Below are 27,642 nucleotides of genomic sequence, written 5' to 3'. Positions count from 1 at the left end.
GTAGTCTGTAGATTCTTTTGTATTTCTTAGCTTTTCCTTTTCAAATCTTTATAATTTTTATTTCTTTTTCTTGTATTATCACACTAGTGAAAAACCCCAGTACAATGCTGAATAGAAGTGGTGATAGAACAAATCTCCATTGTTCCTGATCTGAAAGGGAATGCCTTCAGCATTTCACCATTATGTATAATTTTTGCTGTGTAATTTTGAAAATTGCTATAATTTTTGTAGCTACCATTTACCAGGCTAAGGAATTTGCTTTCTACTCTAGTTTGCTATGGATATTTGTGAAACAAGGTTGAATATTGTCAAAAGTTTTCCTGCATTTATTGAGATGATCATATGGTTCTCTGCTTTAACCAGTTAATATAATAAATCTTCTTAATAGACTTTCTAATTTTAATCATCTTTGCATTCCTAAGATGACTCCAACTTGGTAATGATATATTTTTAATAGGCATTTCTGGATTGATGTGACTAAATTTTATTTAGGATTTTTGCATCTATATTTGGAAGTGAGATTAGCTTTTAATTATTACTTTCTCATACCTTCCTTATCTGATTTTGCCATCAGAATTATTTTACTTCATAGAATGAGGTGAGCAGTGTTCCCTCATTTTGTATTCACTGGAACAGTTTGTTTCAGAAAACAATGATCTGTTCTTTGAAGTTTGTGTCTGGTAAAGTCTTCTGGGCTTAATGGGCTGTTTTATTCTTTCTTTCTTCCTTTTCTTTCTTGTTAAGAGAGGAAAGTGGATTTTAAAACTCCTGGTTCAAGTTATAAATCTAAGACAAAATTATATTTCTTCTTGAGTGGTTTTATTAAGTTGTATTTTTCTAAGAAACCATGCATTTTGTGTATATTTTCAATTTACTGGTTATGAATGTCAAGTACAACCATGCAAAAGTAACCCTGAGAGCTTACTCTGGGTAGACTGGACAAGAAGCAGGCTATGCCTGTACCACCTTCTCCTAGAGGGAGGGATCACACCCAAAATCAGCTTCCACTGGATCAGTAGCTCCCTTCCTTTGGCAGGAGGATCAGTAGCTCCCTTCCTTGGCAGGAGCACCTGCAGCTTCCCACAGCCCACACCCCCAACCCCAGGTTTCCAGGTGCTGGGCAACTGGCTTTCTCAGCAGCTGCTATAAACATCAAGCACTTGAACCCAGATCACTCTGCCAAGCAGTCGTTTGCCTCCCACTGATACACGCTTAGGTCCTGACATGACTCTCCATGCAGTGATGGGAAGACAGTGAACCACATTTCTCGTCTCTTCTGCTGACCCTTGTGTTGTAGGTTTCCCCCGATAGGGCCTGTTCCTTATCTCAAACTGTGTTACGTTGTGGAAGTCATCCTGAGCCCAGAGAACTTTCAGGTGGTGACAGTGAAGGAACCTACCTTGCACAGCAGTAGTACACAATAGTTCTTAGTATTAGGTTTACACCTCCACTGTTTATAGTTTATATCCTATGTGTCACTCCTAACTATTTATTTGTGCCTCCTCTACGGGCTCCCTGCCCCGTATCTCTAGATCAAGCGCACTAAAGGTTTGCCATGGTTCTGTTTTACTTTCGTTTTGGAATAATTTCAGATTTATAGGAAAGTTGCAAAGTTAATACGGAATTCCTGTATTATTATCACCCATCATCCCTAATGTTAGTACAAAGATTACTCAGACTTTACCAATTTTTTCATTGTGTTCCTTTTCTGTTCCAGGATTCTGTTTCAGGATCCAATCCAGGATAGCACATTGCATTTATCTCATCTTATTTAATTTTTCAAAATGCAATCATATTTACATACCATAAAGTTCACTCATTCAAAGTGCACAATTAAATGGTTTTTATCATATTTACAGAGTTACATAGTCCTCACCATAATCTAATCTTAAAAATTTTTTATCACCCTCAAAAATAACCCTGTGCTGGGCTTCCCTGATGGCGCAGTGGTTGAGAGTCCGCCTGCCAATGCAGGGGACACGGGTTCGTGCCCCGGTCCAGGAAGATCCCACATGCCGCGGAGCGGCTAGGCCCGTGAGCCATGGCCGCTGAGCCTGCACGTCCGGAGTCTGTGCTCCGCAGCGGGAGAGGCCACAACAGTGAGAGGCCCTCGTACCGCAAAAAAAAAAAATAATAATAACCCTGTGCCCATTAAGCAATCATTCCCCATTCCTCCATCCTCCAGCCCTAGGGAGCAAGTAATCTGCTTTTTGTCGCCATGGATTTTCCTATTCTTAATCTTTCATATAAATAGAATTATACAATATTTGGTCTTTTATGACTGGCTTCTTTCACTTAGCATGTTTTTGAGATTCATCTATATTGTAGCATACATCAGTACTTTATTCTGCTTTATTTATTGCTGAAAAGTATTCTATTGTATGGATGTGCCACATTTTGTTTATCCATTCACCAGTTGATGGACATTTGGATTGTTTCCTTTTTTTGTCTGTTATGAATAATGCCGCTATGAATATTTGTGTACCAATATTTGTGTGGACAAACGTTTTCATTTCTCTTGGATATATATCTAGAAGCAGAATTGCTTGGTCCTATGGTAACTGGTAACTCCATATTTGACATTAAGCTGTTTTCTAAAGTGGTTGCATCATTTTCTGATTTACCAGCCATTAATGAGGGTTACAATTTCTCCACATCTTCACCAACACTTGTTATTATTATTCTTTTATTACTATAGCCATCTTAGTGGGTGCACAGTGGTATCTCATCATTTTGATTTGCAAATAATTTGATTTCCCTAATGACTAATGACGTTAAGCATCTTTTCATACACTTACTGACCATTTGTATATCTTCACTAGAGAAATGTCTATTCAAATCATTTGCCCAATTTTAATTGAGTTATTTATTTTTATATTATTGAGTTGTAAGAGCTCTTTATATATTCTGGGTACAAGTCCCTTTCCAGATATATGACTTTCAAATGTTTTCTTGCAGTCTATGGGTTGTCTTTTCACTTTTTTGGTGTTATCACTTGAAACTCAGAATTCTTTAATTTTGATAAAGTCCAATTTATCAAAATTTTTATTTTATATAGGAAGTCATAGTCTATATACTTCTTATTTTATATAAGACGTATATAAGAAGTCATAGTCTAAAATCATGAAGATTTACTCTTGTGCTTTCACCTAAGAATTTTAGATTTTTAGATCTCTGATCCACTTTGAGTTAATTTTTTATATAATGTAAGATAAGGGTCCACTTTCATCCTTTTTCATATGGATATCTAGTTGTCCCAGCACCATCTGTGGAAAAAACTATTCTTTCCCCATTGAATTTTCTTGGCATGTTTGTTAAAAATTGATTGACCATTAATATAACAGTTTATTAATGCCACACTGTCTTGATTTCCAGAGCTTTGTAGTAAATTTTGAAATTGGAAAGAGTAAGTCCCCCAACTTCATTCTTTTTTTTTTTAAGACTTATTTGTTATTTATTGATTTATTGATTTATTTTTGGCTGCATTGGTTCTTAGTCGCAGCACGCGGGATCTTCCTTGAGGCATGCGGAATCTCTTTTTTTTTTTTTTTTTTTGCAGTTGGCCTCTCCCGTTGCAGAGCACAGGCTCCGGACGCGCGGGCTCAGCGGCCATGGCTCACGGGCCTAGCCTCTCTGCGGCCTGTGGGATCTTCCCGGACCGGGGCACGAACCCATGTCCCCTGCCTCGGCAGGTGGACTCTCAACCACTGCGCCTCCAGGGAAGCCCCCCCAACTTCATTCTTTTTCAAGATTGTTTCGGCTATTCAGTGTCATCTTATTTTAACTTTTTTAAAAACAACTTTTGTTTTTTTAAATTCATTTCTGTTTTGATTTTTACTATTTCCTAGCTCCTACTTTTTGGGGTTTGTCATATTTGTTTTACAACTGGAAGATGGACGTTTCTCTTTTTACTTTTCAGGCTTTCATCCTTTCTAATGTATGTAATTAAGGTCATAAGTGACTCAAGGTCTGCTTTAGCTGCATCCCACATGTATTATCATGTGTTATTGTCATTGTCCTTTAGTGATAAATATGTATTTATTTCCCTTAAAGTCTCTTTCTTGACAAAGAGACTATTTAGAAGTGTGTTTTTAATGGTTTTTTTGAGTTATCTTGTTAACTAATTTCAAACTGTAGTACATTGTATTCAGAAAACCTTGACTTTTTTGGTATACACTGAGTCATGTAAATTGGGTTGTTCAAATCTTCCATATTCTGTTTTTGCCTGCCACATTCTAAATGTGAATTTGTCCATTTTTACCATGTCATTCTGTCAATTATGCTATATTATTTGGTGCTTAGAACATCAGAACTGTTGAATATTCCTGGTGAATTGTTCATGTTTTCATCTTGCAATCTTTATCTAAAAATTTTTTTAAATTTCAAAGTCTTTCTTGTCTAGTATCAACATAATTACTGTCTTCTGGCCTCTGTTGTTGCTACTGAGTATGTTCTCTCAATTTTCTTTTTTTTTGGCTGTACGCGGGCCTCTCACTGTCGTGGCCTCTCCCGTTGCGGAGCGCAGGCTCCGGACGCGCAGGCTCAGTGGCCATGGCTCACAGGCCCAGCCACTCTGTGGCATGTGGGATCTTCCCAGACCGGGGCACGAACCCGTGTCCCCTGCATCGGCATGTGGACTCTCAACCACTGCACCACCAGGGAAGCCCTCAATTTTTAAAAAATGTGTATTTACCTGGTATAATTTTTTTGCTATTTCATTTTAGTGAAATGTAAATTTAGTAAATTTAGTTTTAGTCTTCCTGAGTTATCAGATTTTAAGTGTCCTTGTTATGAACAGCCTATGGCTGGGTTTTTGTGTCTGATATCTGAGTCTATTTTTAAATTCATGGATTTAGTATATAAACATTTAGAATATATATTATATATATACTGATACAATATATAACTATGTCTATGTCTATCCACTTCCATCTCTCTGTATATAGATCGTGATATAGTTTGATAGGCAGTCTTCTAAGCACTTTACATATATTAACACATTTAATCCTCACAACACCCCATTGATGTAAGTACCATTAATATTCCCACTTTATAGAGGAGGGACCTGAGGCACAGAAATATTAAGTGACTCACCCCAATTGACATGATTGTGGAAAGCAGACTGAACATAACAGAGGAGATAATCCTGGAAATTCTAAGAGGCAGGCAAGGTCAAAGGATGGAAGGCATTCTTGGGAGACCAGGGTTTTCAGCTCACAGTAATCAAGAAATCAAGCTAATAGGTGGTACCATCCAGCTAATGGGTGATAGGGCTGGGATTTGAACCTAGCAGTTTAGCTCCAGATTTTGTACTTGTAACTGTCATGCAAAGTGCCTTTCATAGGACTTGTTCTTTTTTTCGTGTTTTTTTTTTTAAACAAACCCTTTTTAAAAAATAATTTATTTATTTATTTATTTTTGGCTGCATTGGGTCTTCGTTGCTCCATGCAGGCTTTCTCTAGTTGCGGCGAGCGGGGGCTACTCTTCGTTGCGGTGCGTGGGCTTCTCACTGTGGTGGCTTCTCTCGTTGCAGAGCACAGGCTCTAGGCGCACGGGCTTCAGTAGTTGTGACTCACAGGCTCAGGCTCAGTAGTTGTGGCGCACGGGCTTAGTTGCTCCGCGTCATGTGGGATCTTCCCGGACCAGGGCTCGAACCCATGTCCCCTGCATTGGCAGATGGATTCTTAACCACTGTGCCACCAGAGAAGTCCCTTGGTGTTTTAATTACATCGTTCAGGCCTTTTAAGACTTATAAAGGTGATTATTTTACATTCTCTTTCAAATTGTCATTCTAGATGTGTCACATATATACAGCGGAATATTACATCAGATCATGCCACTCCTGTACTCAAACAAACAAACAACAAAAACAAAAACAAATTGTCATTCTATTATGCAGAGTTTTAGGGAATCTTTTGGTGCTATTTATTGTGTCTGCTGACTCTCATGGAGGATTTTGTCCTTCTGCATTTCATCATTTTAGTTTGTGAGCTCCTCTTTAGAGAAGGCTGTTTTACTGTGAGACTCCCCTGTGGCCTGGGTTTGGGGTGTATCTCTCAAGAGCTGCTTTGTGTTTGCTACGGAGAGATCACCATATCTGGACCAAGTTTTTGGTCATTTTATCACCTTGAAGGTCATTTAGAATCATGGTTCCTGGATCATCTGCAAATTTAAACCTCCAAAGTTGGAGTAGAAACAAACCTGGAGATTTTGTTTCTCAGATGGACATTTTTCCCACCCAGAGAAAAGCATACAAATACCTTTTTGTCTCTCTGCCAGTGGATTGATATTTTTCCTAATCTACTCTTTCAGTGAGAGTACAGCCCTTTAAAAACTGCTTTATTCAGGGATCCAGGCCCCAATCCCAGTTGCAGCAGCATCTCACATCCTTGCCACTGACTTTCCTATTTCTAACTGACACACCTGGGCCTTCCCTTCTCTCTTACTAGTTCACTAAGGGATTTAAAATAACTTTTGCTCTCGCTCTCTCTCTCTCTCTCTCTCTCTCTCTATATATATATATATATATATATATTTTTTTTTTTTTTTTTGCGATACGCGGGCCTCTCACTGCTGTGGCCTCTCCCGTCGCAGAGCACAGGCTCCGGACGCACAGGCCCAGCAGCGATGGCTCACGGGCCCAGCCACTCCACAGCATGCGGGATCCTCCTGGACCAGGGCACGAACCCGCGTCCCCTGCATTGGCAGGCAGACTCCCAACCACTGCGCCACCAGGGAAGCCCACTTTTGCTATATTTTATCAAGCATTTCTAGACAATGTGGCAGGAGAGCTTTCAGATTATCATTTCCCCTCATCTTATCTTATGAGATTGGAAGTCCCATTTCACTCTTTAAAAAAGGATGATGTTAATTATTTTCTCTTGATAAGAGTAATGAAAAATTGGGGCCACATGTTAAAATGTTAGGAGGAAAATGTAAACTACCCATGATACCACTACCTAGAAGTGATCATTGTTTACTGCTTCCATCTTTTATTCTTATATGTGTCTAGATACACATATATGTGTATGTGTGTATATATATATATATGAATAACTGGATTCATATGTGTATATCTGTTTACTACTTTTTTCTTGTGATATTATATTTTATTATATCATTAAAATTCATTAAATTTACTTTTCTGTACCCCGTGACCTGGAAGTAACAAAGGGGATACTTACTCTAAGACCCCTATAATCCTAACTGATAGATGCATTGCATTTAAAGCATGACAATGTTGTGTCTCTCCCATAGAGCTGATTCTCACTGACTATTCTGAATAAGTTGATTATATTGTCTGGTCTCCAATTTGCTGCAACTAAATCTTAGATGCTCCCCCATTCTAGCTTTCTTGTTAGAAAATTGCTCTCTTAGTGAAGCTTGGAATGCCTGAAGTGGTCCCAACACAGTTGCTATATAAGGGCTGTGAGAGAACAGAATTTAATGGCAAGTTTCTCCATGGGCCAGGGTATAAAGATGGTTTGAAACCAAAGTTGGGGAATGATAAGCATGCGTGATGGAATGGCATTCCTCTTCTCTCTTTCTAAAAGCAGCCTGGCTTCAGGAGAATGAGCGTTGGGTTTCACGTGGTCTTGCAAATGCAGGTCTAACTTTGGCTCACCCTTTCCATGTGCCCACCAGTATCTGTGCACCAAGTGACACAAGGATTGTGGAAAGCAGGTGGAACATTACAGAGGAGATAATCCTGGAAATTCTAAAAGGCAGACAGGGTCAAAGGATGGAAAGCATTCTTGGGAAGCCAGTGTTTATCCAGCTCACAGTGATCAAGAAATCAACGCAAACCCATGCAGCCCAGACAAAAATGTGCATTTCCTGTAAGTTACTCCTTGGCCCTCCCCAGTTAAGTCACCACTATGCAGTATCTTAGCCAAATGGATTTGAGTTCCAAATTAGGTTCTTAAAACTCAGATTAGTTCCAATTTAGGCTCTTGAAATTTATAGTAGAAACAATAGTCTTAAAATCTAACACTTTTGATTTACAACAGCCAGGATTTTTGAAATAAAAAGGAATTTCAAGTTTCCAAAGACTCTCCCCCCAAAAGATCAATGCACAAGGTTATTTTGTAAGCAAGACATTAGAAAGAAATCAGAAGAATAACTACAAGGCTCTACTTCCTGCAGATTAAAGATTGTTCAGATTTTGTCAAAACCATTTTTATTAAAAATAAAAAGATATAAAAAGATTTGGATGCTAGTGAGTTCCTAAAAGGGGCACAAAAGTGTCTGACAGTGAGCAAAGAGCTGTAGAGGGCTGTGGTGCAGAATCAGGTGACTGGAGAGTGGCTGCAAGGACATGATGACCCCAGAGCAGATGGAATGCATCGAACCACAGTTACACCTCTCTCCAGGGAGGTGAGCATGGGCTAAGTGCCTCCTCTTGTTGGCAAGAAGGATGCCCAAGAAGTCTGGAGATGACACTATGGTGAGAAGGAAATGTGTGAAGATACCCTGAATTGAGTGAAACCTAAAATGCCCAAAAAACGCTAAAATGACTGAGTTTACCTGAAGCTGAACTTGATTGCTTTTCCGCCATCAGGTGGAATGAGAACCCAAATGTAATTATGTTACAGGAAATAAAGTTCAGTCACTTGCTTGCTGGAGCTTGGTGGCCTGTGAAAATCTTGCCCACCAAACTCCGAGAAGCGACCTGAGGGAATTTATTATAAGTCTGTAGGTGGGTGTCTCATGGAATCCAAGGGAAAATGTGTGAGCTGGGCTCAGAAAATACTAGAACCAAGTACTGGAAAACCACTGGGGTCTCTTCTAGGCTCTCATTGCTGCTTCTTTCTGCACATCTACTTCCCTCTTCTCTCTCTGAGGACCAACTTTCTGCACTCCCCCATCCATATGCCAGAATAGAGTGGCATCAAGATTCTAAATTACATGACACGGTTCTAACCACATACAGATTCTAACTTTTTGCCTCTCGGTCTCAATTCCAAATTCTTACACAAGAATGTGATTGGCCCACTTTAATCCCATGTCTGTCTCCCTCAATTCAATGAGCAATGACCTGAAGGCCGTGCCTGTGGTACAAACATGACTGCTGTGGTCCATCACCCTGGTTCAGCGTGCAGTCCTCAGGGAGCTGGAAATGGCTGTGAGCTGGGAAGACAGGATGATGACTCATTCACTGTGAGGCTTGTGCCTCACTCCTCCCATCTCCAAAGTAGGAGGAATAATATCTGTAATATCCCTACTTCTAAATGAAGGCAAAGAGAGCTAACATTATTAACTTCTCTCCAGGTACCAGACATTGTAGTACGTTAACCAGGTTATCCTAGCTCATCCTAAAAACAACCTAAGAGATGAGCATTTTAATTTCCATCTTTCCAGATAAGGAAATTGATGTTCACAGAGGTTAAATCTCATAGCTAGTGAGGGGCAGAGCTCAGATCTGAGCCCAGATAGAACCAGTGCTGCAGCGGAGGAAAGAGCTATTTATTAAGATTGAGATAATGTCTGAAAGCTGCGCATTACGTTCTCAGCTATTAATAAATTGCCTGGGACAGGATCTTGCATGGAGTAAATGCTCAGAATTAAAAGTCTCATTAATAAGAGCACCTGACTCTTCAGTTGCAGCGGACGTCTTATCATGAAGTGTTTGGCTCACATTAACCCACCAAACACCTCTACAAAGTGGGCACCCATCTGCCTTAAGAGATTTCTGCCAAGACACGTTTTATTAAAAGTGAAAAGGGAGATGAAAACAGAAGCCAATACCGATTTTCATTGTAATTGACCTTCAGCCACCATTTGGTGCAATGGATCAAATTGCTTCTAAAGCTTCCATTGCTGTGTCATGTTGAGGTGTGAATCTGCCTTCTTAGGGGCCTGTTGTCAGAGTCTTTAGAATGTATCCATGTGCTCTGATCTTCTGACCTCCTGAAGCTAAATAGAACTCTTGTTGATTGGTGCTGAGCTCACACGAAGCCCAGACCCTGCTTGTAAATGTTTGCCAAATGAAAGATTTGTCAGCAGACAATGATTAAATCACCTACTGTGTTCTCAGCCCTGAGAATATTAAACCTCTAAGGTACAATCCATGCCTCTGAGAGTAAACAATCTTTTCTGTGCAATCAAAAACCTAAGAACTTAGTTATTAGAGAAAGGCAACTCGAAACCACCTTGAGATTCCCTCTTCATACTCACTAGGTTAGCTGTAGTCAAAAAACGGAAAAGGAATGTTGGCCACGATGTGGAGAAATTATAACCCTCATCATGTAACCCTGGTGAGAATGTGAAATGGTGCGGCCGCTCTGGAAAACATTTTGACAGTTTCTTAATAAGTTAAACATAGAATTATCATATGACCCAGCAATTCCATTCCTGGGTGTATACCCAAAAGAATTGAAAACAGGTGTTCAAACAAGAGCTCGTACACAAATATTCACAGCAGCACTATTCACAATAACCAAAAGGTGGAAACAACCCAAATGTCCATCAACTGATGAATGGATAAAAATATGTGGCATATCTGTACTAAATGGAAGAAGCCAGACATGAAAGACCACACATATTATATGATTCCATTTCTATGAAATCTCCACATTTATTTCTCTCTATATATAATATAAATATTTATTTATAAATAACTATAAGAGGTATGACCAGAAATGAGGGTATCAGTATGAAATGCCTTGTGATTCCACCTGGGCATTCCGTCAGATGGCCTTTCTTCTAAGAGGTGGGATCAGAACATATTAGCTTGGGAGCTGCTGTTGGAAATTGATCCATCTGGTTTTCTAATTGAGTTCAGAAAAGAAATACCACCAGATCCACATATTGATTATCAGAACCCTCATTGCCAAATATATATAAATCATACAAGACACTAAAACTGTTTGTGTTATACTTTTGGTTACACTTCCCACTGTGTTTTTTTTCCCTACTGCGTTTTTAAAATGGTGTTATTATGACTCATGCTCAGTTTCCTCTACTCTATGAATCCATCCCCTTCCAAGAAGTTTTTTTTTTAACTCATGTTTATCTATCTAAAAGCCTTAGAGTTGTAAAGTTCTTTCTTTTTCCTTTTTAAAAAATTGAGATATAATTGACATATAACATTATGTTAGTTTTCGGTGTACAACATAATTATTTGATTTCTGTATATACAAGTGTTGTGAAATGATCACCACGATAAGTCTGGTGAATATCATTCACCACATGTAGCTACAATTTGTGTGTGTGTGTGTAATGAGAACTTTTAAGCTCTACTCTCTTAGCAGCTTTCAAATATACAATACAGTATTATTAACTGAAGCCACCATGCTGTACATCCCCAGGACTTATTTATTTTATAACTGGAAGTTTGTACTTTTGACCACACTTTGACCCATTTCACCCACTCCCCCCCCCACCTCTGGCAACCACCAATCTGTTCTCAGCATCTATGAGCCGTTTTACTTGTTTTTTTTGATTCAGCATATTAGTGAGATCATATGGAATTTGTCTTTCTCTGTCTGTCTTATTTCACTTAGCATAATGTCCTCAAGATCCATCCAATGTGGTCAAAAGTGGCAAGAGGTCCTTCTTTTTCATGGCTGAATAAAATTCCATTGTGTGTATATATTCGTCTGTGTGTGTATGACATCTTTTTTATCCATTCTTCCATTGATGGACACTTAGACTGCTTCCATGTCTTAGCTATTATAAATAATGCTGCAATGAACATGAGGGTTCATATATCTTTTCAAGTTAGTGTTTTCATTTTCTTCAGATAAATACCCAAAAATGGAGTTGCTGGATCATATGGTAGTTCTATTTTTAATTTTTCAAGGCACTTACATGCTGTTTTCCATAGTGGCTGCACCAATTTACATTCCCACCAACAGTGTACAAAAGTTCCTTTTTCTCTACATCCTCTCCGACATTTGTTATTTCTTGTTGAGGTCTTCTTTCTTAACAATAGGACCTTGCACTTGTCGGTAAAAAAAAAATTAGCCTAACTGTCGAAATAGATACCTTTGGGGGTGTCTTCCCAGTTCAGTACCCCCATTTCATTGAGAACATCTCCATCTCCATGAGGCAGCCATGTTTATGATTGATGACCCTGCTTTGCTGGCCACGAATGGACACCTGACCTGAGGTGAGGCAATCAGACTTGGAGGTGAGCTTCAGGGATGATTGCGTTGTGCCTTTTAGCTGGAATGAGGGTTATGGAAACTGAAGAGCGGAAGCTGCCATCATGGAAAACCATTCTCATCCACATGCCGGGAGAAGCAGAGAAAGTAGACATTTAAAGAGGAGAACGGAACGGATGTGCAAAATATAGGGAAAAGGGGAAAAAAAATGATCTGGTTAGAGAGAGAGCGAGAGAGAGCAAGAGGGAGGTAGGAAGGGAGAGGGAGAGACAGAGACTGAGAGGAAATAATAGTTCCTGGTAGTTTTCTAGTTCCTGCTGCTTGGCTTTCGTGACGTCCACTTCTGTCCTTGGGTTCTGTGAGATACTCCGGATTTTTGTACAAAGTTCTCCTGACTTTTTTTTCTTTCGCTTAACCTAGCTTGAATAAGTTTCTGTTATTGACTAGGACTACTAGAACTTACTTCTACATCTTGTTTTGAGCCCCCAAACAGACAAATAAACCTTGATTCTTTCTGAATTAATGAAACACATTTATAGACATTTAAGTCTGGAATCATCTAATCCAACCCATTCATTCTATACCACAAAATACTGGTGTCTGAGGAAGTGAAATTGCCTGCCCAAGGTCACACAGTTAGGAGTTGGCAGAGCAGAAGCAAAACCAAGGTATTTTGAATATCAGTTTAGTGTTCTTTTTGCTAAACAAGGCTGCCTTTTCTTTTTTTTAATAACTTCTTTGTTTTATTCTGCCTTTCACATATGACAGTCCCAAACCCAACACTTGGTTTTTCTTTTTTGACTTTCTTATTCTTTCAGCATCTATGTCAACACACTTTCTCCCAATAGCACATGCAATTTGATCTTCATCTGGTGGGTACATATAGGCCCTCGAAGACCTGGCTCTCCAGCATGGGAACCTCAGTCCTTCCTTTCAACTGTACCCATGTCTGTTGGTTCTGGAGCTCTGCATTGGTCCCATCACACCTGAGGTGTCCTGAGGCCAGGAACGCCAAACATGTTATGTGCCAACTCTGAATAAATACGGGGAGCTGCTTGGAGCCCAGGGTGGAGGGTAGGAAGGCAGGTTGGGTCTGGGTTCCATTACAAAGAATTCTGTGCTCAACTGGCAATGTCTGCCATGGCAACCAGCACCTACTAGACATGTCTGGAATGGGGACATTGGGGGAAGAGGCTACACACTGGCCACAGCTTCAGAAAGGGACAAGATGTACGTTCCATCCTTGCCTTAGGTGGTTGTTCTGTTTCCCAGGCCACATTGTCTCAGTGGCCAGGTGGCTGAGGAGGTAGTCTGAAGGCCACGAAGCTACAAGTGGCTTCCCTGGACCCTGGACGGGAGAGCATGAGCCCCAAGCTAGAGGGAGCTTGGAAAGGCAGCCCCTGCAGGGCCCTACAGCGGTCTGCATGCTGCAGGCCATGCTGGCATTAGCTCCTTGTCTCTGGAGTTGGTTTCATCTAGGCAAAGCCAGCTGGCTGGCTGTCAAAGAGTCAGATGCAACTCGGGGGTAAAAACACTTTTCCACAGCACTTACACAGAAATAACCTTAATCTCTGGGTAAACTTTCCAAGCTAAAAGCTTTCTCTTCTACGTCCTACCGAGAAATCAAAATAGAGTAAAAGGACAGTCTTACTTTAATCAAGTTCCAGAATGAGGACATAACAGTTTTGAAAAGCACTGTCTCAAGCAGAAGACGTAAGGATGTGTGTAAGAGAATATTTCTAGAAAATGCCAAAGGCACCAAACATAATCCCAACTTTGCCTCGATGCTACTCCGTACCCCGGATGGGGAGGCTCCTTTGTTCAGCTAACTTTAGGAATGTCACAGTGCTCCTTGAGTGTGTCCAGGTATCTGTTGAAGTCTTCTACTGTCTGCTTGTGGGTTTTGGATGCTTTCTTCAGGATCCTTTCCATTTGCCATTTCTCCCGCTTCTTCTCAGAGGCCACCTGGGCCAGTGTCCGCTTGTCCAGGCTGCGCCACTTCTCCTCCTCGTTCTTTTTGCTTGTTCCCATCGCTTACAGGAGTTTCGCCTTGTCTTTGTTCTTTTTCTTCTTTCGCTTAGTCACTCTGAGCTCTGCCATGCCTTTCAGCTTCAGGGGCTCCTTTTGGATCTGCTCGTAGGCCTCCGTGGCACCCTGCTGAAGTTTCAAGACTGCCTTTTCATGAAAACAGTGAGCATCATGCTTGGGGCAGAGAACACCTGCTCCCTATTCTAAATGATCACAGGGGTGGGCAGGTGGTCCAGGCTGAGCATTTGGAGTATCCCAGACCTCTGGAGTCAGCTATTGCCCCAGGGATGGGCTTCTGCTCCAAGTAGAGCTACTTAAGGACCTTTTAGGGAGAATAATCAGATACTAAAAGAGATGATCTGAATCTCCATTTTCTGAGCTGTTAGACACTAAAGATCATGTGAGCTTAGTGCTGCTAGGGACTTTCTTTTCATCATGAGAAGGCAGACGGCTCTGAAGAACAAGGCCAGCTCAGAGGAAAACAGAACCAAGAGATGAAAAGAGACAGATGCCCAGGGACTTTATTTGAGCAGCTAGAGTCAACCATGCCAAAGTTATTCCACTCCTAAACTTCTCAGTTACCGGACCCCATGTATTTCCTTTTTGCTTAAGCTGGTTTGGCTTTCTGGTATATACAACCAGGTAAGTTAGAATACCAAAATGTGGACTAGTAACCACTATTTAATTTTATATACTTTGCTTCTTATTTTCATATGCTACAGAGAGGATACATCTTTGGGTCATTATAAATGGAAGTTAATTATTGTGGTTTAAAGTTTAATTAGTATGCGTTATTGGGACTTCCCTGGCAGTCCAGTGGTTAAGACTCCATGCTCCCAATACAGGGGGCACGTGTTTGATCCCTGGTCAGGGAACTAAGATCCCGAATGTCGTACAACACAGCCAAAAAAAAAAAAGAGTTATTGAGGCTACGCTAGGAATGATAGCGACAAAGAAATACAACTGTATGTGCTTTTTAAAAATTGAGGTATAGTTGATTTACAGTATTACATGTTTCAGGTGTACAACATAGTGATTCACAATTTTTAAAGTTTATACTCCATTTAGAGTTATTATAAAATATTGGCTGTATTCCCTGTGCTGTACAATACATACTTATAGCTTATTTATTTTATACATGGTAATTTGTACCTCTTAGTCCCCTTCCTCTATCTTTCTCCTCCTCCCTTTCCTTTCCCCACTGATGATAACCACTAGTTTGTTCTCTTATCTGTGAGTCTGTTTCTTTTGTGTTATGTTCACTAGCTTGTTTTGTTTTTTAACATCCACATATAAGAAATATCATACAGTATTTGTCTTTCTCAGTCTGACGTATTTCACTAAGCATAATACCCTCTAGGCCCATCCATATTGCTGCAAATGACAAAATTTCATTCTTTTTTATGGCTGAGTAGTATTCCACTATATATATATATATATATATATATATATATATATATATATATATATATATATACCACAACATCTTTATCCATTCATCTGTTGATGGACACTTAGGTTGCTTCCATACCTTGGCAATTGTAAATAGTGCTGCTGTGAACATTGGGGTGCATGTATCTTTTCAAATTAGTGTTTTTGTTTTCTTCAGATATATACCCAGGAGTGTAATTGCTGGGTCATATGGTAGTTCTATTTTAAATTTTTTGAGGACCTCCATAATGTTTTCCATGGTGACTGCACCAATTTACATTCCCACCAACAGTGTTCTCGGGTTCCCTTTTCTCCACATCCTCACCAACATTATTTGTAGACTTTTTGTTGGTAGCCATTCTGACAGATGTGAGGTAATATCTCATTGTGGCTTCGATTTGCATTTCTCTGATGATATATGATATTGAGCAGTTTTTCATGTGCCTGTTGGCCATCTGTATGTCTTCGTTGCAAAAATATCTATTCAGGTCTTCTGCCCATTTTTATTTTTATTATTTTTAAAATTATTTATTTATTTGTTTGGCTGCACTGGGTCTTAGTTTTGGCGTGTGGGATCTTTAGTTGTGGTGTGTGGGATCTTTAGTTGTGGTATGCACGTGGGATCTAGTTCCCTTACCAAGGATTGAACCCGGGCCCCCTGCATTGGGAGCATGGAGTCTTACTGCTGGATCACCAGGGAAGTCCCCTTCTGCCCATTTTTAAATCAGGTGGTTTGTTTTTTTGATGTTGAGTTGTATGAGCTATTTATACATTTTTGGATATTAACCCCATATCAGTCATATCATTTGCAAATTCTTTCTCCTATTCAGTAGGTTGTCTTTTCATTTGTCGATGGATTCCTTTGCTGTGCAAAACGTTTTAAGTTTAATTAGTTCCCATTTTTAAATTTTTGCTTCTGTTTCCTTTGCCTTAGGTGACAAATTGAAAAAACATTGCTATGATTTCTGTCAAAGAGTGTTATGCCTATGTTTCCTTCTAGGGGTTTTATGGTTTCTGGTCTCACATTTAGGTCTTTAATCCATTTTTAGTTTATTTTTCTATATGTTGTTAGAAAATATTCTAATTTCATTCTTTTATGTGTAGCTGTCCAGTTTTCCCAGAATCACTTATTGAAGAGACTGTCTTTTCTCCATTGTATGTTCTTGCCTCCTTTGTCATAGATTAATTGACCATAAGTGTGTGGGTTAAGCACAGTATATCTTTCCATCTGTTTGTGTCATTTTCAATTTCTTTCATTAGTGTCTTATACTTTTCCTAGTACAGATGTTTTACCTCCTTAGGCAGGTTTATTCTTAGGTATTTTATTCTTTTGATGCAATTGTAAATGAGGTTGTTTCCTTAATTTCTCTTTCTGATAGTTCATTGTTAGTATATAGAAATGCAACAGATTTCTCTATGTTAATTTTGTATCCTGCCACTCTACTGAATTCATTGATGAGCTCTGGTAGTTTTTTTTGGTGGCATCTTTAGGATTTTCTATGTATAATATCACGTCATCTTCCAACAGTGACAATTTTATTTCTTCCTTTCCAATTTGGATTCCTTTTATCTCTTTCTTGTCTGATTGCTGTGGCTAGGACTTCCAAGAAGACTATGTTGAATAAAAATGGCAGGAGGGGGTATCCTTGTCTTGTTCCTGATCTCAGAAGAAATGCTTTCAGCTTTTCACCACTGAGTATGATGTTAGCTCTGGGCTTGTCATACGTGGCCTTTACTGTGTTGAGGTAGGTTCCCTCTATGCTCACTTTCTAGAGAGCTTTTATCATAAATAGATGTACAACTGTAGATGTGCTTTTGTTTTCCAAGGAAAAGGAATAAATTTATCCTAAGGCAGTACTTCTTGGACTTTTTTTGTTTGTTAGTTTCTGGGCCCCTTTGTACACTCATGATTTATTGAGGGCCCCAGCGACTTTTGTTTATGTGGGTTATAACTTATCGACATTTACTGTATTAAAGGTGGCAACTGAGAACTTTTAAAAATACATATTGATTCATTTGCCACCAGCAATGATTAATGCACTGCATGTTAACATAGATAACATCTTAGTGTTATAATAAAATTAGTTTTGACCTTGCAGCCCCCCTAAGATCTGTTCTAAAGTAAAATGTCAGTCTGTTTCAGAATAGGAAAACGGATAATGAAAGACAGAACTTGGAAATTACATTTTATTTGCCTTAGTTTCTAATACTCGAGTCTGAAAAGTAGCTCTGTAATGTGTTAAAATCTTAGCAAAGTTTGCCCAATTTTGGTAGGCTTGTTGCCTTGATTTACTGAGTAATGCCTCAGCCTACAATGTAAAGGTTATCATTACCTGCTGTGTAACCAAAGATTCTGGGTTTTACCAGAATAATTTCCTGTGCTTTATGTTGACTTCACTATATTCTTGATTATTTAAGGAAGAAAAAGAACCAAGGTTCTTCACTTGTGAAAGAACATAGATTTTTTTAAATCCTGCTACCATCTATGTTTATTTTTAAATGCTTTATTGTGACTTTAATTAAATAGGTAATCAATTATTGTTTCTAAGTCATCCATGATCCCATCTTAATTAAGTACCCAAATATCTTCTGATAAGTTTTTTATTTTCATTTCCCCAAAAATTAGATCTTAAATTTAGAAAAAGTAAAATAAAATCAGGATTCGGGGTGGGGGCATTCTTTAATTGTAATTTAAATTTTTTTAAAAATCTTTTTATTGTGGTAAAATATATATAATATAAAACTTACCATTTTAGCCATTTTAAAGTGTACAGAAAATCAAGATGTCTTTTACATCTAAAACAATCTTGAGGTTCCCTAGAGGGTCCCTGGAAGTCACAAAGCCTTGTTTTTTCACCTTGTAAAAAGAGAGGCGCTAGATTTGTTTAATGCATTACTATTGTAGGACTTGCATGAGTAGAGCTGTCAGATCAGAAGAGGAGCTCAGCTTTCCCTAGGTTAAACTTGTACAGATAAACTATTGTTAATATAAATATTTCAGAAATGGTACGCTTTCCAGGAAATCCCTGGAGATTTGTCAATGCCCTGTCTGTCCGTGTTCTGTTGTTTTTGTTTGTTTGTTTGTTTTGCGGTACGCGGGCCTCTCACTGTTGTGGCCTCTCCCGTTGCGGAGCACAGGCTCCGGATGCGCAGGCTCAGCGGCCATGGCTCACGGGCCCAGCCGCTCCGCGGCATGTGGGATCTATCCCGGACCGGGGTACGAACCCGTGTCCCCTGCATCGTCAGGCGGACTCTCAACCACTGCGCCACCAGGGAAGCCCCCGTGTTCTGTTTTTATCCTCAAGGAAAATACTGATCAAAACTCTTATGAAATAGGTGTGTCGTGTTTTCCTGTATTTATCAGAGTCCTGGCAATGCTTTGCCTGATGACATTCGACAACAGTATAGTTATACAACAGTGTAGTCTCAATCATAATTTCAGTAATTAACATGTTACCTTGGCCTGGCCATAGTCTTATTTCTTTAATTTGAACCTGGTGTCTACTGGTTGTCAAAATGGGAATGCACATCAAACTTACCTGTGGAGTTTTATAAAAAATACAGAGGTCTGGGCCGTACTCCTGAATCTCTTTACTTGCTATTCTTAGTATATTCTTGGTATATTATGTTTTATGATCATTATGTTATATCTCAAGATTTTTCCTCCATAAAATTACGTTTCTCCATTTTAATGAATCAGATATCTTTGAATGTAAGCTCAATCATTACCCTTAAGGACAGGCTTTTTTTTGCCAGGGGGGTGACGTTATTATCTTTCTTTGGCATGCTATAGAAACAACCAAATTTCCTTGTGGGTTGCATTATTATTAGGCACCCCTCATCAGACCTTTCACATTTGAAGGTTACTAGTTATAAATTAAACATAGCCATTTTAAGTCTCTGCCATCTACAAGTAGTTTTTATTTTACTCTGATGCTTGCCTGAAGGCTTTGCTGTAAGCTGCAGCCCAATTTTTTTTTTTTAATAAATTTATTTATTTTTGGCTGCATTGGGTCTTCGTTGCTGCACACGGGCTTTCTCTAGTTGCGGCGAGCGGGGGCCACTCCTCGTTGCGATGCACAGGCCTCTCATTGCGGTGGCTTCTCTTGTTGCAGAGCACGGGCTCTAGGCGTGCGGGATTCAGCAGTTGCGGTACATGGGCTTAGTTGCTCCACAGCATGTGGGATCTTCCCACACCCGGGCTCAAACCCGTGTCTCCTGAATTGGCAGGTGGATTCTTAACCACTGTACCACCAGGGAAGTCTTGCTACAGGCCAATTTTGTCTTCAACCAAGAAGGATGGTCTCAGAGTCTTTTCTCAATATAGAAAAGGACTGTACCAGGTACTTCAGGCTATCAGTGCTTTAAAACTTAGCCTCTAGTGTACATGCTTCTGAGCTGGCATCTCTTAGATAACTTTCATACCATACCAGTGGACCAAATCAAGATCTCCAGGACTGTTTTTAGTCAAGAGGACTACTAACCCAAGGCTCAGAGAACAAGAATTAATTACCTAAGACTGAGTGAACTGATGAGGAAAATTTCACTGTGGTTATTTTTTTGGAATGTTGATTTTATTTCAGTGTTCTATATTCTGGTTGTATAAATAAACCCTTTTCTTTCTTCTTAAGCTATTTGTAACCTATAAAATTTAGTAGGTTCTGCTTTTGTAAACTGAAATGGAACATTTAAAAATTATATTTGATCACCACTGATCTCACAGAATTCAGAAACTCTTACTGATTCTCCATGCTTTTCATGGCAATATAATTATTTGCCAAGGTTCAGAAAGAATCTCTTCTCATTACCAGGATACAATTGAATGAATTGATTGTACAACCAGGGCCTTTCCTGGAGTGCCATATTTGAGAACGATGCTTATTTCATCAGATATGACCAACCACTTTTAGGGAGCTAAGGTTAACTTGGCTTATGGAGCTGACGCTTACAAAGCCCTCCTAGGAAAACTGGGTGGTGTCTGGCCTATAGGATCCCTGCCTCACAGGAGGTGAGGAAGGTTACTTCCTGGCAGACCAGGAGCCTTAAGAAATTTGGAAGATTTTAAGAGGAAACAAATTCACCCAAATTTATAGATACTGCAGGCATAATTTGATGGCAAGAATTTCCTAGCCATAGGAGAGCAAATCTTTTAAGAGATCATTCTGGGATTCCTTATGAAAATTTCAAGACAAAAATTAATTTTGTAGTTGGTCAAATTACTCTGTGGACCTGGATCTTGCCAGTCAAACTTAAGAATAATCTTTCTGCGAGAGCTTCCCTGGTGGCACAGTGGTTAAGAACCTGCCTGCCAATGCAGGGGACACGGGTTCGAGCCCTGGTCCAGGAAGATCCCCCACGCTGTGGAGCAACTAAGCCTGTGCGTCACAACTACTGAGCCGGCACTCTAGAGCCCATGAGCCACAACTACTGAGGCCCGCGTGCCTAGAGCCCGTGCTCCACAACAGGAGAAGCCACCGCAATGAGAGGCCCGCGCACCACAACAAGGACCCCCACTTGCCGCAACTAGAGAAAGCCTGCGCACAGCAACAAAGACCCAGTGCGACCAAAAATAAATGATAAATAAATAATTTTTTTAAAAAAAGAGTAATCTTCCTTTGAGATTGTTATGATCATAGAAGGAGAGGGGACACTAGGGAACGTTGTGAAGGACTAACAGAGCAAAAGTTTCCCTGGTGTCTTCAATGGAAAATTAAGCATTGTTTGAGAGCACATCCCGCTGAGTTTTCAGGTTCTGTAGTTTGTGCATTTCCTTGTCTTTGAGCTGTCTTATAGAAAACTGATAGCAGTGCAAATAATTTTTCTCCGTCGATATAAAAATTGTGTTCAGTGAAATGTAATTGATTATCACCCTGTGGATGTTAACCAATTTTGCATCTATTTGTGTATTCATTCCTGATTTAACTATAAAAGTGTAATACTTTGAATTCTCTTTTACTTACTAGTTCCCTCACTAATTAAAGAGTTAAATAAAATCTTTGATGTTTTCTTCTCTATTTATATAAGCATCATGATATTATCTTTTAAAAACATTATCCTTTAACAGGAATTTGCCTGTTACATATTTTCCCAGTCCTTTGCTTTCACACTTCCTCTGTTATAACTTAAGTGTGTCTCTTATAAACAGCATATGGATGACTTTTGTTTGATTTATCCTGTCTGACAATCTATGTTCTCATCTGTGGGTTAAGTCCTTTCACATTGATTATGAGTACACTTAAACACTGGAATTATTTACTCCATCTTATTTTGTGTATATCATTCATTAGAATGATTTTTCTTGGCTTCTGTTTATTCCATTCCTGCCATCTGTTGGATCGATGGACTTTCTTTGGTCCCCATTTTCCTTTCTATTTGTTTGGAAGTTTCTCATTCTTTCTCTAATATTTAGTGGTTACCCTTATGGCAGAACCTGCTCGATGTCTCTGCGATAGCGATTCTCCCTTTTTTCCTTAGCAACGAAACTGGGAAATAAACCTCGCTGAGAAACTACATTTCTGAGTATCCCTCAAAGATAGAAGGGAAACAGTGTGTGAGAAGTTAGTTGGAACTTCTGGGAAGGCTCATTAAAAGAATAATGACAGTTGGCCTATGTTCCTTTGTCCTTCCCTCCTTTGTCCTGCTTGGAATGTGGGTGTGACAGTTGGAACTCCAAAAACCATGATGCACCCTGAGGCAACTTTGAAGATGGAAGCCACACCCTAAGGATAGTAGGACAGAAAGAGCCTGACGCCTGATGACCAAGGAGTGGCCAAATCTGCCCTGAACCTTCCACCTCCACATTTCATTCATATGAAACAAAAACCAACTCTGATTTTGTTCAAGTCACTTTAGTCAAGATTTTTATTATTAGCTGAAGGCAATTTCTAACTGTTACGTCTTAAATTTTTTAACAGGCATACTTAATTTAACAAAACCTAAACTTAATCAATCTCTCTATACACATTATAGACCAAGGACCACTACTATCAGGACTTTAGATATATTGTCAAATTTCTCACTTTCTAAAAAACTTCATGCTGATCTTAGCACTGTCTTCCCCTATTAAACACACACTCACATACAAATTTTCTCAAATTCTTACAAGTTCACAAGGAATATACCTTTATTGCGTTTTTACAGATGAGGAAATGGGGGTTCACAGGAGTTAGGTAACCTATCCAAGGTCACAATTAATTAATTAATTGAAGTCTTTCTAACACCCCAACTTCCATTTGTGTCACAAATCTTAGCTGCACTCGTTCTATCAACTACTTTGCTGGCGTTGCAGCTGAGGACAAGCACGCTCTCTGTCTGGGGCAAGGCTGGAGTAAAGCAAGTTCTGCTGTCATCCAGATCATTGTATCTTACTAAGTGAACGTATCATAAAAGATCAGTCTGCTAATTTAAGGACAGCAGGTTCTGGTTTAGCAAATTTCCTGGATACATGTCTTTTCCCAGAGGGAAATCTACATCCTTGTAGGAGTTCTGGAGTAATGCTCTTGGGACACCTCACTAGAGAATGAGCTAATATAATGAGTTGCTAATAAGCCTCAGCAGACAAATAAAATAAAGGCAGAACTATAATCATGATCAGAAAGGGAAAAGAAAAGTATTAAAACAACCATTTTGCCACCATAAAGTCTGTGTTCCTCTTTCAGCACCACCAAAGAGATATCGCTGAAAAGGGAGTTTTGTGTGTTATATGGAAAGAAGGCAATGAAAATGTTTAGAAACAGGGAACATGAGAAACTATTATAGTTGAGAGTAAGGGCAAGGAGGGGAATGACTGAACAAAATAGAATGCTGAGGTGTTTAAATGTATTTTAAAAAATAAAAATAAAATAAAAATAATTTCTGTTTCTTTGACATATATAAAAGGAAAATGTTTATCAGGGAATTTGATCAGGTAGACATGCTTTGAAGGCAAATGTAGCGAAATTATGTAACCCGAAGCTTCCTCAGATTCTAGATGCAAAGCCTTTAGAGGGATAACAAGAAAGAAATGATTTTGTAGAAGTTAAGATCGACAGATTCAGAAACAAAATTCAGAATGAATTTTTCTGGCCAGAGGGCAAGAATGCTGAAGAAAATTCTTCTCCTGAGGTTTGTGGGGTATTTGGGTCACAGTGACCCATTTATGTAGATTTTTCATTTTTGCTGATCTTCCAATTTAATTTTTTTTTCAAACTCCAGTTACAATGAAACATAAACTTTGGCATAGGCTGAACTCACCTGACTACCTTCTATTTATCCACCCCACCCCACTGCCCAAGTGTCACCTCTCCTGAGTGTATTGGGAAGATGTGGGGATGGCTCTCATCCCTCTTATGTTGACTTCTTGGGGGTTTTTGTCTCCAGATCCTGGAGTCCTTTCACCTCTCCCATCACTGCTGTGACAAATCACACACCACTCTACCGACGGTCACCTCCTGGAGCTTGACGGCTACAGTCCCTCACGATACAATGCAACTACCTTGGGTTCAAAGGGTGAATGTGGAACCAGCCACACTTCCCTTTCTGCCTCGTTCCTTGTGCCACATGACCACGAGGCTCTGTGGATGAAGCAGATTCACCAGATGGTAGGGCTAATTAAATGCACTTACAATGTGGGAGTAAATAAAAGGTAAAATTATATATCCAAGTCAGCCTTACTCACACTAGGATAAAAGCCACAGAGGACTTGGGAACAGGGGTGGGTGGAAGAGTCAGCTTGAGTAGGAGAATCTTGGGTGGGCTTTGCAATTCTGATTCGGGCTTCTGAGACCTCCCAGCCAGGTTTGAAGATGCCTCCTCTCCTTAACAACACACATCTCCCAAAGACAGTGTTCAGAAAGAGTAAAGTCTAGATTACTGTAAAAGAAGAGAAACATTTCTCTGAATGCAATGAAGCCTGAACAACTCTCTGCCCACCAATGGGGCTATGGTTTAATTTTCCTTCTACTTCTGAACAATGGCCAAAGGCAAAAAAAAAAAAAAAAAAAAAAAAAGAAAGGGGATTCAGGGGTCCCTGATGTTCCTTCAGCCTTGGGCTACACAAAAGACCTGGCTCAAGTTCCGGAATGACCACTGCCCTGTACCTGGAGCCTGTATACATCTCTACACAGGACGCCTCACAGGACTCTGTCCAAGCAGGAGGGAAGCAGAGTGACTTATTGGCTTCCTGTCTAAGCAACTGACTTTTCCAGTTGCATTAAGGAAACCAAGGTTCAAGCAGCCTCTGTAGATGCACTTTCCAGAACTAATTTCCACTGCTTTTATATGAGCACCCTTTCCATAAAAAGTGCAAGACTTTTCTCTCTAAATCTGTAGTTCTCAAGTGGGGGTGATTTTGGCCTCCAGGGAACATTTAACAATGTCTGGAGACATTTTTGGTTGTCACAGTGGCAGGGGGAGTGGGGGGGGGAATGCTGCTGGCATCTAGCAGGTAAATGCCAGGGATGGTGCTAAACATCCAACAATGCAAAAGATAACTGCCCACAAGAAAGAAAGAGCCAGTTCCAAATATCAATAGTGCTGCTACCGAGAAACCCTGCTCCAAATGCTTGGAAAAAATATTTTACATCATCTGTGATCAGTACTCACCATGCTATCACCCTCATGTCACTCCTGAATTTTACTTTTAAAATTCATCAGCTGATCTTCCTACAAATCATTCCCAAGAAGCAGATTAAGAGTAATCATGGCATTTACTGAGTTCTTACTGTGTGCCAGGTTCTGGAGAAAGGAATTTACATACTTTATCTCACTTATTGTCACCATTTTCAGAAGAGAAAACTGAGGCTCAGGGCAATTAAGTAAATTGCAGATTATCAATACATGAAACTTAAAGTCACTGAGGTGGGAATCAACCCAGAACTCAAGTTTCTGCCCTTTAAACTCAATGCCTTTCTAAGGAAACCAACGATGTCTATTCAATTTATTGAGCAATTGCTTTATATTCAGAATTCTCTTTTTATTTTATTTTATTTTATTTATTTATTTTTGGCTGTGATGGGTCTTCGTTGCTGCACACGGGCTTTCTCTAGTTGTGGCGAGGGGGGGCTACTCTTCCTTGCGGTGCTCGAGCTTCTCACTGTGGTGGCCTCTCTTATTGCAGAGCACAGGGTCTAGGTGGGCAGGCTTCGGTAGTTGTGGCTTATGGGCTCAGCAGTTGTGGCTCGCGGGCTCTAGAGCGCAGGGTCAGTAGCTGTGGCGCACGGGCTTAGTTGCTCCGCGGCATGTGGGATCTTCCCAGACCAGGGATCGAACCCGTGTCCCCTGCATTGGCAGGCAGATTCTTAACCACTGTGCCACCAGGGAAGCCTCAGAGTTCTCTTTTTCATCCTGAGAATTTTTCATCTTCTGACAAAAAGTATTTGTTAAATAAAATAAAACTTTGTAATTACGGTCATCCATCACTTGGAGCAAACTTGATAGATGGATTTAAAAACACATGTATTTGTAAAACTCCCTCCTTTCCAAAAAGAAGAAAAGCTGTGTCTTTTATATATTTTAGTTCCAAATTTAAAGAATCTCTTCATTTATGAAACTTCCAGACTAATGCATATAATGCTTTAAGTGGCAGAACCAGGTAAGACTACAAGGACAATTGCTCTATCTTGAGGTGTCCCTATTTAAAAGAAAGAAAGAAAGAAAAAAACAGCATTTTGTAACACAACAGCGTATTGAATTTTTTTATTCTTGTGTCTGTCTCCTTCATTGTCCTGTGTATTAGTTTTCTACTGCTGCATAACAAATTAAAACAAATTTAGCAACTTAAGACAACACCCATTAATTAGCTCACAGTTCTGTAAGGCAGAATTTCTAGCACAGCCACGGCATAACTGAGTTCTCTGCTCAGGGTTCCCAAGGCTGAAGTCATGCTATCAGTCAGGCTGAGCTCTTCTCTGGAGGCTCTGCAGAAAATTCACCTTCAAGCTCCCTGAGGTCATTGCAGTTGTAAGACTCAAGTCTCATTTCCTTGCTGGCTGGTGGTCAGGGGTTGCTCTGAGCTCCTAGAATCCTCTCCAGGAGAGCAGCCCCCTCCATCATCAAAGCCATTAGTGGAGAATCTCACTGACGATGAATCTACTTCATGCTTTGAATCTCCAAGAAAAGCCCAATCCCTTGTAAGGGCTCACGTGATGACATCAGGCCCACCAAGGACAATCTCCCTCTCTGGAAGTCAACTGATTTGAGACCTTAGTTACATCAGCAAAATCCCTCACAGCAGTGCCTAGATTAGTGGTTGTTTGAATAATTGGGAGAACATCTGTGTATACCAGGAATCTTGGTGTACACAGGGATCTTGAAGGTCATCTTAGAATCCTCCCTAGTTCAGTCTGTAAATTCCTCGATGGCAAAAACTGGGCCTTGTGCATCTTTGTCTGGTACTCAATAGATACTCCAGGGATGTTCACTGAACTGAACTGTTTTAAAGGGATTCGGAAATTACGAAGTCATGAAATTGTTACACATGAGCATTAACTTCCAGGTAAGGACAACTCCCATCAGGAAAAAGATCAGATAGGATGCAATGCCCAGGATGCCTTTCGGCTGATCACTATCGTGACCTCTTCCTCTACCAAAAGATTAACTGGATTTTCTACTTTCACTATGGGAATACAGCTTTGGTTTTATTAAGGGAAGTCAAGGGAAAAAGAATTCCTATCCCAGAGATGTGGAAGAAGAACAACTTTCCAGAATCGCATCTATTCTATTGAGGAAGTGGTGTGGTCAATGGGTTTGTGGTGTCATGAACTTCCCTTCCCTAGTCTGCCAGCTCTTTGAGGGTGGAACTACATATTATTCATATTTACATCCCTAAGGAAAGCACAGTGCCTGGTTCAGAAGACAAACTTTAAAGATAAAAGCTGATTAAATGTTTGTAGAATGAATGCTATTTAGCCTGTCTCTGCTACTAGTCGTTCACTTCCTGCCGGCCAGGGCTCTGTCCAACGCATTTTCTGCAAGCCAGCAATGCCTGTCTGTTCCCCGGCAGCCAGTGAGCGTTCAACAGGTGCACTCTTTGGGCCTTGTACTCCTGTTTTAAAATGTATTTTCTTCTCTCCCAAATTAGCAGTTGATCATTTTAGGT

The 27,642-nt window shown here is 39.9% G+C and overlaps 1 pseudogene; it reads right to left on the bottom strand.

Annotated features, from left to right (window-relative positions):
• The window catches only part of LOC101284579 (protein FAM32A-like), a 33,595-nt pseudogene extending 7,168 nt beyond the window's left edge, over positions 1-26,427 (bottom strand).
• Positions 26,428-27,642: the final 1,215 nt, after the last annotated feature.

The sequence above is a fragment of the Orcinus orca genome, chromosome 9 (assembly GCF_937001465.1).
Source record: "Orcinus orca chromosome 9, mOrcOrc1.1, whole genome shotgun sequence".
Taxonomy (NCBI): Eukaryota; Metazoa; Chordata; class Mammalia; order Artiodactyla; family Delphinidae; genus Orcinus; species Orcinus orca.
This window is presented reverse-complemented; position numbering and strand designations above follow the sequence as displayed.